Source organism: Pseudophryne corroboree (genome assembly GCF_028390025.1).
Source record: "Pseudophryne corroboree isolate aPseCor3 chromosome 6 unlocalized genomic scaffold, aPseCor3.hap2 SUPER_6_unloc_1, whole genome shotgun sequence".
Classification (NCBI taxonomy): Eukaryota; Metazoa; Chordata; class Amphibia; order Anura; family Myobatrachidae; genus Pseudophryne; species Pseudophryne corroboree.
The window spans coordinates 2,283,516-2,301,802 of NW_026967602.1; positions in this window are offsets into that span (position 1 = coordinate 2,283,516).

Genomic DNA, 18,287 nt, shown 5'->3' on the forward strand with positions numbered 1-18,287 from the left:
TCCCGTGAGTCTGCGGTTAAAGATAATCAAGCAATGAAGGTCTGTCAATCGGACAGACAAAGTTCTGTTGCGGAGGAACCGGTGGCTGCGGAGATTGGGGCTGGGGAGGCGTCTCCCCAAAATTCAGCAGTGATGCAGGCAGGAAAGGGTGCACAGGATACTGAGGTGGCAGGTGCAGCAGTAATTGCTGCTGAACTTGCTGGGCCGACGCCCCTGCTGTGTGAACCTTCTACTGCTGGTGCAGCAGCTGAAAGTGAAGGTCTGGAAGTGGAGCGTTCTGACTTCCAGCTAAGGATGGATATTATTGGCGTGGAAATCTTGTTGGCGGCAAGGGCGGAAAAGAGCACTGAGGCAGGCACCTCTGGGGCGACTTTGGGTGCAGGTAGGTGTTCGGCACCGAATGGCAAACCAGGGGTTAATGCCCAAGAAGTGCAGTCTCTTTCTTTCACAGGTACAGAACAGCAACACCAGCGAACAGCACAAGGAATGCCAATTTTGCATAAGAATAAACTGTCATCTGGTGAACAACAGATCATTGAGACTGTATATGGACAAATGCTGGTACCAGAAAGAGCTCAAGTGGCAGCTCAGTTATTGCATAAGGAGCAAGTAAGATTGAATCAGGGGTCTGGGGAAGGTAATGCAATGTCTGTGCCATTGGATGATGTCAATAAGCAGCCAGTCCCAGGTATTATTTCCTATGCTAACATGGTTAATGCTAAGCCAGGTATAAGCTCTAATATTTTCCAAACAAATGTGGGATCAGGTCAGGTGGGGAAGAGGAGAAATTTAATTCAATTTAAATGGCTGGGGAAAGGTGAATCACATTCCAAAGAAGTTTTCCTGCAAATGATCTGTAGTTTGGGGTTCCATGCAACTGACTTATACACTTGTATTCATCCAGTAAAAACTGCAGATTTCGATCTGAGTTTTATTTCATATCTGGGGCTTCAAGCTTTTTGGATAAAATGGCAGGTGTATAGGTCATCTAAGCCATATGATGCATATAAGGCAGTGCTGGTTACAAAACAGGATAAGGTAAAGGTGAATATTTTGGTGAGGAATGAATCCATTCCTGTGCAAGATATAAAATACTGGCTAACAAGGTTTTGTGATGTGGAGTCAGATTTGATAAAGGTTGGCTTTACCATGGGAGTGTGGGGAGGAGCGTGGGCTGCAATGGTCAAATTAAGGAATACAGACAGGGGATTTGCACATATTCCTTCTGCTGCCTATATTGGTAGAGATCGTATACAATGTTTTTACCAGGGGCAACCAAGAACATGTTTCCGTTGTGGGGACTTCCGCCACTTAAGTAGCGATTGTACTGTGACTAAATGTACTTTATGTTGTAAACTGGGACATACTTCTAAGGAATGTAATAATGTTACGTGTAATCTGTGCGGGGAGGAGGGTCACCCCTACAGCAGATTCACCTGGGCAGAACACAATATGGAGGAGGATGTGCCAACTGGGGGAAAGAAAGATGGTCAGAATCAGGCATTTCAGTGGGTAGCAGGTAAGGAAGCAGCAGGTCAGGAGGGAAATCAGAAGACTGTGAATAAGGTGGTAACATCTGTTGTGGTAGTGGAAAATCCTACAGTAGTGGATAAAAATTATTCCTTTCAAGAAGTAACGAAAAGTAGTAAGAAAAAGAGAAAGGGGGAGGAAGCACAAGTGAGTTTAAGTAACCGGTTTGATGTTTTAATTTCAGATGAGGAGAATGAAGGGGAAATTGTTAGAAATGGGGGAGAGCCCATTTTAGTTCCCAAGGTGAACAGACGCAGAGCAAGGAAAGTGGTAGTAAGCCCTAAGGTAGGGGTGGTGCAGGGCAAAAAAAGTAAGGAAAAGAAAAATAATATTGGAAAAAGACAGGCAGCGGAAATAGAATCTGATGTGGAAATCCAGGACAGTCTGGAATGGGACCCAGTTGGCACAGAGCTGGTTAAAGAAAGTGTGGAAAGTATTGGGGAAGAAAGTGACCTAAGTGATGTGGAATTAAGTGGTGGTGGGAAAAATTTAGAATCATCTGGTTCAGTAATAGGTCCAAGTATTCCACTGGAAGATAAGGTACTGGGTGATCAGTAGAAGAAGCAAGTGTTGATATTTATCTGTGTCCAGGGCGCGTAAAAAAAGAAAAAGGTAATGAAACTTAACACATCCCTTGTCAAATGGGTATGCGATGTCTTCTCCAGGTTATGCAGGCCTATGAGTCCTTTCATTCAGGTGAATCTTCTCGTTATAAATGGCTCCCTGTTCATGTCAAAATGGAGAGAAATAAGAGAGAAAAGAAATGTGTAGCACCGTTTACAACAGCTAGAATCGAGAATTCCACACAATGAAAGTTTTTAAGGGCGTACCCCACTCACACAGAAACAAGTAAGTGGGTTCCCGTAAAGGTATCTTTATTGCTAGTTTTTTTCACCAATCCCCTCAGGTTAGGTTCACGTAATTAAGCGTGCCTGAATCTCACACCACATGGGGTACTGTAAACACGTAGGGGTAGCGTCTGAGGCAATTTCAATGCGTACCCTCACTTACACAGAGCAAAGCCAGAACATTCATATAACGGTTTCTTTATATCAACAAAAATCCTCAGGTGCATACCCCAACTCACTCAGTAAACGATGAATGACTCCTATAAAGGTTTCTTTAAATAGATTCACTGGTATCCCTTTGGTGGATCCACAAGAGGAAAAGGAACTCTTTCTCCCAAATGCCAGACCAGAGTCATGAAAAAAATCCTTCTTTCTAAAACAGGTTTTTTATTCCAGACATAGTCCAAATTCATACAAAGAAATCACCACACATGGTGACAGAAAAAATAAAAAAGTAAAAATTTAAAAGTACAATAAAAATTCCAAAGGCAAAATTTGAGATAATAATCGGCGTGATTATTCCCTTTTTCCAGAAAAACTACTCACAGTACAGTCGTCCGACGCGTTTCGGTCTCGAATGGACCTTAATCATGAACTATCTGCACTGTGAGGAGTAAGCATATTTATGCTATGAACATCCAATGAATGAGTAGCCGGAAATGACATCATTAATTACAATGAAAATTAATTTTGTTTAAAAACATGATTATTCATTGGATTGCCTTTGGAATTTTTATTGTACTTTTAAATTTTTACTTTTTTATTTTTTCTGTCACCATGTGTGGTGATTTCTTTGTATGAATTTGGACTATGTCTGGAATAAAAAACCTGTTTTAGAAAGAAGGATTTTTTTCATGACTCTGGTCTGGCATTTGGGAGAAAGAGTTCCTTTTCCTCTTGTGGATCCACCAAAGGGATACCAGTGAATCTATTTAAAGAAACCTTTATAGGAGTCATTCATCGTTTACTGAGTGAGTTGGGGTATGCACCTGAGGATTTTTGTTGATATAAAGAAACCGTTATATGAATGTTCTGGCTTTGCTCTGTGTAAGTGAGGGTACGCATTGAAATTGCCTCAGACGCTACCCCTACGTGTTTACAGTACCCCATGTGGTGTGAGATTCAGGCACGCTTAATTACGTGAACCTAACCTGAGGGGATTGGTGAAAAAAACTAGCAATAAAGATACCTTTACGGGAACCCACTTACTTGTTTCTGTGTGAGTGGGGTACGCCCTTAAAAACTTTCATTGTGTGGAATTCTCGATTCTAGCTGTTGTAAACGGTGCTACACATTTCTTTTCTCTCTTATTTCTCTCCATTTTGACATGAACTGGGAGCCATTTATAACGAGAAGATTCACCTGAACGAAAGGACTCATAGGCCTGCATAACCTGGAGAAGACATCGTATACCCATTTGACAAGGGATGTGTTAAGTTTCATTACCTTTTTCTTTTTTTACGCGCCCTGGACACAGATAAATACCAACACTTGCTTCTTCTATATATTGTTTTGGTAAAATCGGTGATTTTTACATAGGTATTTTGTCAGTGGACGGGCTGCTGTGCGCCAAACTTGTAGACCCTCCCTATTTTCTCTTTTTTTTCTACTGGGTGATCAGTGCCTGGAAATTAAGTCTGCTTGTGAACCACCAGACCCAGAACCCCCTCCTAGTGAGGACTCTAGGAAAATGGTGGTTAAGAAGGGTAGAGTCACTTCCAAGAAGGTGACTAGTCAGAATGCTGGATCCTCTAGGAGGGTCTCAAAAAGGTTTGTAAAGGAAAAGTGAGCAGGGTCCTGCTTCTATAACCCAAAGAAACATGGATCCCCAACCCATACAATGTGCCACCATTAATGTGGCTTCCGTAGTTTCTGAGTGAGCTCGTTATATGGCCTTTGATTTTTTCAATACAGTTGAGATTGATTTTTTGTTTTTGCAAGAGACCAGAATTAGTAGGTTGGACATCCTCCACAAGGCAAAAAGGGAGTGGAGGCATGGGCCTTCCTACTGGTCTCTTGCGACCGAGCCGTACAGTGGGGTGGCGGTGCTTTTTACTGGTATGGTAACCGTGCACAGGGTTATAGAACTACAGGCAGGTAGATGTATGATTTTAGATGTCAACCTGAGGGGACATGACCAGAGGCTCATTAATATCTATGGGCCACAGTCAAAGTGGGACAAGAAATATCTCTTCAGGGAGATAAAACCATTCCTTTTTACGGTTCAGCAGATTGTCTTTGGTGGTGATTTCAACACCATTATTAGGCCAAAAGACAGGGGAGGTTCAAAGACAGCCCTGGGCTATGACTCTAATTTTTTAGTTAGTATGATTAGACAGGCAGGTTTGGTGGATTTACATGTTTGCCACTCTCCAGACCTCACAGGTTACACTTTCTTTAGTGGTAGTGGTAGTCATAGATCTAGGATAGATAGGTTTTTTGTTAAAGAGACCTCAAAAACTTTGCCTCCAGAGGTAAAGCCAGTAGAGTTCTCTGATCACGTTATTCTCTTTGTCATTTTGAATGCTTCAGAAGCTGCTCAGAAGGGGCGGGGCCTATGGTGACTGAATTATGAGCTCCTAAAGGATGAAAAGATTAGACAATCCCTTAGAGACTTCTTTCAATCTCAGGAAACACTTTTGGAGGCTGGATGGAGTAGATCTGAGTGGTGGGAAGAAATTTAAAAGAGAATTCAGAGATTCTTCAAGAGGTTGGTAGCAAAAAAGAACTTGATAAAGCAAAATATCTACCAGAGTTTGAGAAGGAAATTAGATTTCTTGATTTCTGACTGTGGAGATAGTGGGGAAATCTCCCGAGTGAAGGCTCAGATGAAGGAATATCAGTATAACCAGCTGGATTCTTTGATTTTGGAGAGGGATTTTGGAAAATACCACTCGCCTGATCCTTACCAGAATTGTGGAAGATCAGTTGAGATGAAGGAGGTGAGGGGTCTTTATGACAAACAGGGTGTTCTTCGTGAGGATAAGGAAGGCATCTTGGGAGTCATTAGATCTTATTACTCCGATCTTTTGTCTGCGCAGCCACTTATCAGAGAACGGATGGAAACATTTCTGAGGGAGACGCCTGGACTTTCTAATCCAGATGCCTCAATTGAAACCTTGGGTAGGAATGTGACGGCAGAGGAGGTTAAGATGGTAATTGATAAGTAAAATTGTAAGAAATCCCCAGGCCCAGATGGTTTAACATCTGAGTTTTATAAAGTATTTGCAGACCTCTTAATTCCTCGCCTAGTAGAAGTATATAATGAGTGCCTGGGTGAGGGAACCCTCCCTCCTTCTATGAGGATATCTGCCCTCATATTACTGTCCAAGTGGAAAGATCCATCTCGTATTGAGAACTGGTGCCCCTTTGTCCTTCTCAATACAGATAGGAAGATTTTGGCAAAGGTACTTTTCAACAGGTTGTCAGAATTTTCAGAACAACTGCTTTCCCCATCTCAGCATTGTACGGTGAAGGGCCGAAGCACATTTAGTGCTGTCCTTGGTGTCCGGGAAGCCATAGAGCGGTGCCTTGTTGAGAAATGGGGAAAATGCTTGCTGGCATTGGATCAGTCTAAGGCTTTTGACAGAGTAAATCATTAATACCTATGGGCTCTACTTGAAAGGTATGGTTTTCCAGTCAGGGTGGTGAATTGGCTCAGAATAATATACAGTTAGGCCGGGAGCTTCCCGCTTGTTAATGGTTGGGTGGGTCCTACTTTTGAGGTGAGCTCTGGAGTCCGTCAGGGTTGTCCCCTGAGCCCCCTCCTGCATGTATTCGCGATTGACCCCTTCATAAGAAGGGTAGAGAACGGTACAGTGGGAGGGGTGCAGCTGAGCCCAGAGTTCCCTTTTAAGGTGGTGGCTTACGCAGATGATGTCACAGTGGTTCTGTCATCAGTGGCAGAGGCACATGACGTTGAAGAGCTCATCTGTGAATACTTTGTAGCCTCATGCTCTAGGGTAAACCAAGAGAAGTGTGAAGCTTTCTGGATAGGAGAAGAAGGGAAAGACTTTTCCCTTCCGGACAGCCTCCCCCGGGCCAGTCCTTAGATAAAGATTCTAGGTATTTGTTTTGACCATGGTGATTATACCACTCTAAATTGGGTGAGGTGTCTGGAGAATGCTGCCAAGAAAGTGGAGTGCTGAAAGAGATGTAAATTCTCTTTCAGGGAAAGGGTGGACTTGTGCAAAACTTACCTGATCCCATTATTTTTATATGTCAGCTGTGTGTGCTTTTTGCCTCAGTCTTTATGGGTCAGATTGAACTCCTTATTTTTCCTTTTATTTTGGGGAAACAGGATGAATCTAATCAAGAGAGGTATTACTTACAAGTCGAGGAAAGACGGAGGGGCTGGCATGATCAACCCTGTAGTCTTTTTTGTTACAACCTTTTTGAAACTTAACCTTGGGAGTTTATTGTTAGAAACTCCTCCTCAATGGGTAAGTGGATTTGAGGTCTGGGTGTCCCCCTTCCTCAAACTTTGGTTAGGTGGTGGCCAAGTGAAGAATCCTCAAATTCGGGAAGGGTATCTTCCGATCTACGTTGTCCAGAGCTTGAAGGTGACAAAGCATTGGGTTCTGGAACTGCGTAAAGTCAAAAACCTTTCCAGGAAGGAGTTGGGGGAGAGGATTTTGAGAACCCATTTTCATGTTCCGCTGTCACTAAGGGATTGCCCAAGTGATGTCGCTTCTGCTGGATTAGCTCTCATAAATTCAGAGAGGATACCGTTGAAGTTTAGAGACATTGCTTGGCTTTCTTTCCATGGGAAGCTTTACGTAAAGGGGAACATGATGTGGAGAATTGCCAATGATCATGGTTGTCCACGGGAGGAATGTCTATGGGAGGTGGAGACGTTAGGCCATTTCTTGATCAAGTGCCCCTTTAATGTAACAGTTTACAAGAAAGTTTTGGGAGCTTTGGGTGTCCCGTGCCTTTCAGGGCTTAGTTACCCAGAGTGGGCTTATGGAGCATTCAGAAGATATGGTGTATTTAATTTGACCAAAATTTTTTTAGTCAGTTTAGTAGTTAGATATCACACTTGGATGGCACGGTGTCAGGTTTCCCTAAGAAATAAAATCCTTCCTTGTGAAGTGGTGGTGGATTTAATTCTGCACGAGGTGGAGCGGATGATGGTTCTAGACAGGGAAAGGGTGGATGCTGTCAGGTGGTCCAATTGGTGGTGCCATCTGAAACCACCTTGAGTGGGTGGCTGAAATCCTTTTTCAAAGTCTAGCTGGTACTTTTTCTATCCTTCCACATCCTGTAGATTTTTGTGATCAAAATTATTTTAAAGAACAGGTTTTGCATAGGTCTAAAAAGCTTTGCTCAGTTTTCCTTAAAAAAACTGTGTAAATAGTAGGATAATAATATAAAGCTGTGAGTTGTTGTTGTTTGTTTTTTGGAAATATTTCTTTATTTTGATGATATTTCTTGGTATATTGCGGATTGCATTTCATTTATGTTATATTATGTATCATGATATGATATATTGTTTATATATTTATTAATTTATTTTATTTATAGTATTATATTGTATTGTATTATATTGTAAATATTGTAATATAAGTTGAAAGTTCAATAAATGGGAGCTTTCCCTCTCAGCTCTGGGCCCCATAGCGGCTGCACTCCCTGCACCTATGGTAGCTACACCCTGTATATAACACATGTAACTGTGACAGGGAAGGTGGCCCCTCTCAGCTCTGGCCCAATAGCAGCTGCACTCCCTGCACCTATGGTAGCTACACCCTGTATATAACACATGTAACTGTGACAGGAAAGGTGGCCCCTCTCAGCTCTGGCCCCATAGCAGCTGCACTACCTGCACCTATGGTAGCTACGTCCCTGTATATAACACATGTAACTGTGACAGGGAAGGTGGCCCCTCTCAGCTCTGGCCCAATAGCAGCTGCACTCCCTGCACCTATGGTAGCTACACCCTGTATATAACACATGTAACTGTGACAGGGAAGGTGGCCCCTATCAGCTCTGGGTCCCATAGCAGCTGCACTCCCTGCACCTATGGTAGCTACACCCTGTATATTTCACATGTAACTGTGACAATGAAGATGGCCCCTCTCAGCTCTGGGCCCCATAGCAGCTGCACTCCCTGCACCTATGGTAGCTACACCCTGTATATAACACATGTAACTGTGACAATGAAGATGGCCCCTCTCAGCTCTGGGCCCCATAGCAGCTGCACTCCCTGCACCTATGGTAGCTACACCCCTGTATATAACACATGTAACTGTGACAGGGAAGGTGGGCCCTCTCAGCTCTGGCCCAATAGCAGCTGCACTCCCTGCACCTATGGTAGCTACACCCTGTATATAACACATGTAACTGTGACAGGGAAGGTGGCCCCTCTCAGCTCTGGGCCCCATAGCAGCTGCACTCCCTTCACCTATGGTAGCTACACCCTGTATATAACACATGTAACTGTGACAGGGAAGGTGGCACCTCTCAGCTCTGGCCCCATAGCAGCTGTACTCCCTACTCCTATGGTAGCTACACCCTGTATATAACACATGTAACTGTGACCGGGATGGTGAAGATTCAGCCTTTGAAGTACAGTAGTATTGCTCTGTCATGTGTTATCAGGTCTTTGAGTGAGAGAAATATTCTCAGACATGTAATATGACTGTGTTGTCTACAGGTTCTGGGATGATGGTCAGCCAGATGACTGGACTGGTCACGGCCTTGGTGGAGGTGAGGACTGCGCACACTTAATATATGGAGAGGAGTGGAATGACGACCACTGCTCTCGAAAGTACCTATACATATGTGAAAAGGAATTAACATGATACAACGCATCTAGCAGAAAGATTATGCAGGAGTTCCTATCTAATGACCTCTCCTGTTCCTGCTAGTGTCTCCCCCTTAGTGCAGGAGGTCCTACCTAATGACCTCTCATGTTCCTGCTGGTGTCTCCCCCTTAGTGCAGGAGTTTCTATGTAATGATCTCTCCTGTTCCTGCTGGTGTCTCCCCCTTAGTGCAGGAGTTCCTATCTAATGACCTCTCCTGTGCCTGCTGGTGTCTCCCCCTTAGTGCAGGAGATCCTATCTAATAACCTCTCCTGTTCCTGCTGGTGTCTCCCCCTTAGTGCAGGAGATCCTATCTAATGACCTCTCCTGTTCCTGCTGGTGTCTCCCCCTTAGTGCAGGAGTTCCTATCTAATGACCTCTCCTGCTCCTGCTGGTGTCTCCCCCTTAGTGCAGGAGTTCCTATCTAATGACCTCTCCTGTTCCTGCTAGTGTCTCCCCCTTAGTGCAGGAGGTCCTACCTAATGACCTCTCATGTTCCTGCTGGTGTCTCCCCCTTAGTGCAGGAGTTTCTATGTAATGATCTCTCCTGTTCCTGCTGGTGTCTCCCCCTTAGTGCAGGAGTTCCTATCTAATGACCTCTCCTGTGCCTGCTGGTGTCTCCCCCTTAGTGCAGGAGATCCTATCTAATGACCTCTCCTGTTCCTGCTGGTGTCTCCCCCTTAGTGCAGGAGTTCCTATCTAATGACCTCTCCTGCTCCTGCTGGTGTCTCCCCCTTAGTGCAGGATGTCCTATCTAATGACCTCTCCTGATCCTGCTGGTGTCTCCACATTAGTGCAGGAGTTCCTATCTAATGACCTCTCCTGTTCCTGCTGGTGTCTCCACATTAGTGTAGGAGTTCCTATCTAATGACCTCTCCTGTTCCTGCTGGTGTCTCCCCCTTAGTGCAGGAGATCCTATCTAATGACCTCTCCTGTTCCTGCTGGTGTCTCCCCCTTAGTGCAGGAGTCCCTATCTAATGACCTCTCCTGCAACTGCTGGTGTCTCCCCCTTAGTGCAGGAGATCCTATCTAATGACCTCTCCTGTTCCTGCTGGTGTCTCCCCCTTAGTGTAGGAGTTCCTATCTAATGACCTCTCCTGCAACTGCTGGTGTCTCCCCCTTAGTGCAGGAGGTTCTATCTAATGACCTCTCCTGTTCCTGCTGGTGTCTCCCCCTTAGTGTAGGAGTTCCTATCTAATGACCTCTCCTGCAACTGCTGGTGTCTCCCCCTTAGTGCAGGAGATCCTATCTAATAACCTCTCCTGTTCCTGCTGGTGTCTCCCCCTTAGTGCAGGAGGTCCTATCTAATGACCTCTCCTGCTCCTGCTGGTGTCTCCCCCTTAGTGCAGGATGTCCTATCCTAATGACCTCTCCTGTTCCTGCTGGTGTCTCCCCCTTAGTGCAGGAGTTCCTATCTAATGACCTCTCCTGTTCCTGCTGGTGTCTCCCCCTTAGTGCAGGAGTTCCTATCTAATGACCTCTCCTGCTCCTGCTGGTGTCTCCCCCTTAGTGCAGGATGTCCTATCTAATGACCTCTCCTGATCCTGCTGGTGTCTCCCCCTTAGTGCAGGATGTCCTATCTTATGACCTCTCCTGATCCTGCTGGTGTCTCCCCCTTAGTGCAGGAGATCCTATCTAATGACCTGACAATGCTAAATTCCTTTGTCGTATAAACAACCCTTTATGAAGCTAAGAACACTGTACGCTGTTTACTTAAGAAGTACCGTAATGGGTTCCGGTTCCGGCATGGGAGAGTGAGCAGCTTCTCCTCGCGGCTCCGCTCTCAACACTGACCCCTTACCGCAAACACGCTGTCAGCATCGGGGAAACACCGCTCCCGGTCCCCTCGACGGACAGAGGAGACTATGGAGAAATTTTTAGCGTCACCAGCCGCCCCGAAGACGCTCCTTCCGCCACAGCCACCGAGACAGGAGAAGCGCAGGGGGGAACACAACATGGCGCCGGACGCCGATACAGCCCCTGGAACTCCGGTCAGTAAAAAACCCATTGCAGCGGCGGCTAGCACGGGGGACTCTAAATCTAGTATACCTACACACTCCTCTGCACATGAGGACATGGTACTGGCGTTGCAGGAGGCAATGGCGCCATTATTGCAAAAAGCTGTGGTGGACATAACAACACAGATAAAAAACTTGGCTGGCAGGATGACTGAAGCTGAGCAGCGCATTAGTGACAACACTGACAATGTAACAGGGCTACAGAAAACTATCTCCGCTCTGGTTCTAGATAATAAACGTCTATCAGAGAAGATAGATAGCATCGAAAACAGAACCAGAAGAAATAATTTAAGAATCATTGGCCTGCCTGAAACACTTAAAGGGGCCGCCTTAGAGCACTTTGTCCATACTACACTCCCCGCTCTGTTAAAGATAGACAGGGACTGTGCTGACATGGTGATTGAAAGAGTGCACCGTTTGGGAGATCTGGCCAGAGACTCTTCTCAACGTCCAAGAGTGGTGATCTTTAAGACATTGAACTATCTGCATACATTGGCGATTTGGAAGGCGTCCCGCAAATATAACCCTATTTTATGGGAAGGGCATTCTCTACGTATTTTCCAAGACTTTTCTGTCGAGCTATCGAGACTGCGACGTGCCTTTTCCCCAATCTGTTCCATGCTTGCTAAATCTAACCGAAGATTCATGATGCTATTCCCGGCGCGCCTACGCATCTACACTGGTGCAGAATTTTCCGAGTTTACCACACCTGCTGACGCGGAGGCATTTCTCAAAGAGGAAGCTGAGGGGAGAAATAATATGGATCTGTCCCAGGCCCCAGATGACTGAGTCAAGTCAGGCTGCATTTGTCTATAAGGGGCGATAACGAGAAATCAAACAAACCAACAAACAAACTGTCCCCTGAGTAATAACGCACCAGTAAAATTTACTGCTCATATGCTGACACATTATTGTTCCTTTACGTTGTTATCTAAAGCAATATGTTGTATCCCTGAGTTTCAATGTGCTTAAGTCCGTGCCCTGAGTAGATAGGGACAAATGGTTAATAGTTACAAGGGGTGGTGTTCTGAGCGGAGACCGAGCCGTAGGGTCTTATTTTCATTGTCGTTACTACAGAATTCAGCCCTCGGAGCACTGGCTGCACGAGGCCTGGATTCCCACTGGAAGTCTAAGTGGAAGATGAATAGTTGCTGCTCATGGTGGCTTGTATCTGTTTTTCTTATGTTCTTTATCGGTTTATATGTTTTTATTTTTAATGTCTGCTTGTCCCTCATGTGTGATCCCTCCCCATCCCTTCCTAGACTAGGTTTAAAAGTGCTGGTGTTTAGAGTGATGATTCCCTACCTGTGTTATGATGTCTCTTAAGGTTGGGTCTCTTAATGTACGGGGTATACACACTCCTGCCAAAAGGCGGCGTCTCTTGACATATTTAAATAAACATATGATAGATGTAATCTGCCTGCAAGAAACACATCTACAGCCCGAAGAGGTTAAAAAATTGAACATGATGGGCTGGGGAGTATTGGGTTCTTCATCCTATAATAATAAATCACGGGGTGTGGTGATATTAGCTAAGAAATCCCTAAATATTAATGTGTCTAATATGGATTCTGATACGGAGGGCAGGGTTTTAATAGTGAAGCTAGATTTCCGAGGTGTGGTCTTTCATATATGCAATATCTATGCACCAAATGTATATAGCAAAACCTTCTTCACCTCCCTGTTAGCAAGATTGCATGTTTTGGATCCTGCCACATTGGTAGTCTGCGGTGACTTTAACTTACTCTCATCTTCCTTCCTGGACAGGACTCCCCCTCCGAAACGAGAAATGACACTGCCTAAAATTGGTATACCTTTTTTTCTTAAGACACTTAACTTAATAGACACTTGGAGGGCTACGCACCCTATAGAGAGGGAATATTCATGCCTCTCTCTGACTCATAACACGTGGTCAAGAATTGATTATATCCTGGTAGCGGAACAGTTTTTTCCGAGAATAGAATCGGTGGAAATGGAGCCCCCTGTTGTAGCGGATCATGGTTTGGTTCACATGGTGGTGAGTTTTGGAAAGACGGGGAGCTCTGTTCCCACTTGGAGATTCCCTTCCCACTTAGTGCAATCTCAATATCTGAAGTCTCAACTGGAGACTTGGTGGGGGGAGTATCTGAGTGAGAATGAGGCATATGCGAGTTCCAATCCCACAGTCTTCTGGCAGGCTGCCAAGACTGTAATTAGGGGTAAATTGATTGCCTATGTGTCTTCCCTTAAAAAACAACGTAATGCCTCCTACCTAGAACTGCAAGCTAATCTATCTAATGCCTTTCAGACCTATAAATTATCCCCTTCCCCAGAACATAAAACTTCCTACCTATCAGCCAAATTGCATTTCAGTGAATTATTACAAAAAAGTGGTGATCACCACCACTTTCAAGTTAACGCTAAGTTTTATAAATTTGGTAATAAAACAGGACGGCTTTTGACTAACCTGTTACAGGGTTCAAGGGGCCAGTCTGTGGTCCACCCGCTGTTACAAGCGGATGGATCTCTCACCACTTCAGATAAACAAATTGCAGAAGTCATGAAGTCCTTCTATGAAACCCTCTATTCTGTACCAGCAGAGAATCCTGATCTAACCTCCTCTCCTACTACTACTGACCCCCCTCTTCCCTCCCCCTCTTCTCAATTTCCCTTTGCCTATTGGGACTCGCTCTCACTTCCTCAGCTCCCTGACTCTCTTTGTTCATCCTTAACTGCACCCATTACCACTGCAGAAATCTTATTAGCTATAAAACAATTGAAACTTGCCAAGTCCCCAGGACCTGACGGCTATACTAACGAATTTTACAAGATGTTGGACTCACAGGTTGCCCAACCCTTAGCTGCATGCTTTAATCATATAATCAGTACTGGGTCTCTTCCTCTTCACTTCTCGGATGCCTTTATTAAAATTTTACCGAAAGCAGGCAGAAATCTAGCCCTCCCCGGGTCATACAGACCTATTTCGCTGCTAAATTCTGATTATAAGCTTTTTACAAAAATTTTAGCTGAAAGATTGAAACCCATTTTGCCCCTTATAATCCACAAAGACCAAACGGGGTTTATAACTGGGAGGCATTCAGTAGTGAACGTGCGAAGAGTCCTAGCTGCAATACATCAAGCTACTGTCGTAACCCCATCTTCTTCCCCTTCAATTCTAATCACGTTAGATGCGGAAAAGGCCTTCGATCTTGTATTATGGCCTCACCTGTTCCGCACTTTAGAAAAATTTGGCTTCCCTACTCAATTCATTGATATTATCCGCCTGTTCTACTCTACTCCTAACTCCCAGGTAGTCTGCAATGGACTCTTTTCTCCTGCATTCACTCTACAAAGAGGCACGAGACAAGGATGCCCTTTATCGCCCCTTTTGTTTGCCATTGCAATAGAACCATTAGCAGTGGCAATAAGATCGTCCCCTTTAATAACTGGTATAGGAGTAGGAGCTGAGGAACTGAGGGTGAGCTTGTTTGCAGATGACACTCTTATCTTTCTATCTAATCCTCAACGCTCTTTGCCAGCTCTACTACATCTGCTACACTCTTTTGGCTTGGTTTCAGGATACCGAGTCAATTTGTCCAAATCAGAGATACTACCTCTGGGTAAGATACCCCCTGACTTGCAGACCGATCCTTCCTTCCCCTTTTCAATTGCATTGTCACAGATTAAATATTTGGGCATACAAATTTGTTCTGATTTAAAAAAGCTATACTCGGCTAATTTTCACCCTATAATAGCAAAATTAGCAACGAAAATGGAGGCATGGAGAGACCTTCCTCTATCCCTTCTGGGCCGTCTAACTGTTATACATTCAATTCTCTTCCCTAAGCTGTTCTATTGTATGCAGATGTTGCCTACTGTGTTGGTAAAGTCTGACATGCAAAAAATAGATGCCTTATTTTCCAAATTTCTCTGGCAGGGCAAGCGCCCCAGGATTTCGAAGGCCAAACTTATACTGCCCAGGAAGGAGGGGGGGATGGGTTATCCCGATTTAAAGATGTATTCACACGCTGTTATCTTTAGATACATCCAAGATTGGATATTATCCAAATCTCATTACACTGACCTATCTCTCGATATGGAAGTTTTCGCACCCTATTCACCTAGTGCCCTTCTACAATCACCACCCTCCCTTATACCCACAGAAATACGCACTCATATCTTATTTGCAGATACACACAAGACTTGGATCGCAGTTAATAAACATTGCAACAGTGACTCATACACTACGTCCTTCATCCCCTTATGGGGTAATCCCTCCTTTTCCCCATCGCTAACAAATCCTTGGTTTAAAATGTGGCGTTCCAAGGGGCTGGATCTATCTTACAAGGTCTTTGACCCGGGAGGCCATCTGGCTTCTTTTGAAACGTTAGCTAATCACTTCTCGTTACCTAACTCACATCTATTCATGTTCCTACAAGTCCGCCATTTCTTGATGAAAAAGAAAGTAACCCCCTTCCTACTACATACAACACAAATCACAATAGCCCAGATCGATTCTTTGGAGAAATTGTTCTACTTTCTTTTAAACACTAACTATAAAGTGAAACATTTATACGCCCTGCTTATTACCTTTAATAGCCGTAAACAATGGGAGATATTGGTATCAAAATGGAAAACAGATATTCCTCTACTGACCACATTACAAGATTTGACAGCTTCCTCCTCCCTCTCTCTGAAAATATTAAAATCTGCTTATTTGCAAGAGGTACATATTCGCACTATACATAGGGCATATATCACCCCATATCAACGTAGACATATGGTCAAGGGAGAACTTGGTGAATGTGGAAAATGTACAGCTGTTAAAGCAGATTTTATGCATTGTATGTGGGATTGCTACAAACTTAGGCAGTTTTGGTGTAAAGTCATACGATTTACTAATGATATGCTTCATCTCCATCTCTGTCCAGACCCAGCTGCCTGTCTGGGTATTAATTTCTCCAATTGGGACCTGGGCAGGAATAAGAAAAATATCTTACCTTTATTAATCACTCTACTAGCGGTGTGTAAGAAATGTATATTGCTCCACTGGATTAAAAAAACTGCTCCTAGACTGGGAGACGTTAAATGCAAACTTTTACAATTATTGTATTATGAAAGGAAATATGTTTGCCAGGACCTTGCGCATGGAGTCAGATCATTCTTTACTAAATGGGCTCCATTCATAAATACTCTTGACTTGGAGACTCAGCAACATATAACTAAAGTTTTCAACGACTATGAGCCTATCCAACCAAAAAGGCGACAAAAGTAGATTAATACGCTTGCACTGGTATAGACTGTACCTTACAACATAAGTCTAGGATACCTCTCTCCCCCCTCCCTCCCCTCCCTTTCCCCTTTGTCTTACCATCACCCTTCTGTCTTTTTTTTTTTTCTGTCCAATTGGTATATTATGTTTTATACTGTAACATTTCAACTGTTATGGATGGTCAGACGATGGAGCGATCACAATTCAGGCTCCTGCTAAACCACATGGGAACATATAATGATACGCGGAATGACGGTGTCCTACGCATATATTTCCTTTATTAATGGTTACCTTTATTGTGATCTCACGCCCACCAGGGCTGTAATGGTTATTGTACAATGTCTGATTGTTCTGCAATGTTTACTCTCTGATGTATATGGAAAATTCGAATAAATAAATATTAAAAAAAAAAAAGAAGTACCTTAATGGTACGCTGTTGGCGTAACGATCGCTCGGCCGTAGGCGAGACGCTCAAGCGTCACGTTCGCTCGCGGCCCAGCGATCACAGGACACGTTATTGGTTATGTCTAGGGTAATGATTCGCTATGGCGTAGCTTACGCTCGAGACCACGAGGAGGTCACCAGCGATGCAGACGCTCACAACACTATACCTTTATGTTAAAACCTTATACCAATGAAATACACTGAATACCTTAATGTGAGTACAGGGTGTAAGTGCAACCTTGTGTAACCTGACTAACTACAAAGCTGCTTGAGCGTCACCGACGCTCAAGTGAACACTTAACACTATAGAAAATACACAGATACTGGTCTAGGTTCCAAAGCCTATTAACTGTATTATATCTAATATACTTGTAAAAGGGGATAACAGTACAAATGATACACTACAATATAACAGAGACTTCCTAACCACAGAACTAAAATACAAAAAGACAATACTACTCTGACCTAAATGAAATACAATACAATACTATAATACTATGGGAGATATAAGAGAAAAGAGGAGAGAGAGAGAGAGAGAGAGAGATAGAGAGAAATTGGCTCACAGAAAGACAATGATTACGGAGAGAAACTTACGCACAAGGGGAAACGATCGCATGCGCCTGGACATCCAGCACCCGATTTTCAGCAATGAGAACCGTTGAAGAGTGAGAGCTGGATGTGGTCGGCCTGCCTATTTATGCCCCACACACAATGCAATCTCCTGGTCCTACAATCCCATTGTCCATTGGCCGAAGGAATTCGGCCCTGCATCATAACAAAAGGTCATAGGGTGATTCATACAGGTGGGCTGTGACGATTTCCAACAGCTCAGGTGGGTGGGAAACTGGGTTTCCCGCCGCATACCTGAGTATGTGTAAATAATAGAAATGGACATAAACTTCTTATGTCCATAACTATTCGCACGAGCGATTAATACGCTCCAAACCAACACCGGAATATTGCTAATTAAATACTCTTCCGATGGGTACCAAACACTGCTGTATGATTCCTGTTAGACCCTTCGTACGATATAAAGAGGGATTCCTCAGCTCTGGGACATTGTATTTTAACCAAACTTTCAGAATCTATCAAAGGGACCATGATCTATAAACTACATTAATTGTGAACATTTGTAACGAATGAGTCGCACGCTACGACTACATAAACTCTACCGTAAATACGCATACCGCGCCTGCGAGTGCACGCTATTGCGGGTATGCGCCTTCACGGGAGAGCGTACGCACGCGCAGCGCGGACCAGTGTGCGGTGCAAATATGGCAACGTGCATAGAGACATTTTTCTGACTTTGACAGTCCACCCTTTGGCAGTCAATAATAACTGCCACAAAACATTTAAGGAGAAAAATGTAAGTCAGGGGTTAATTGATTTCCA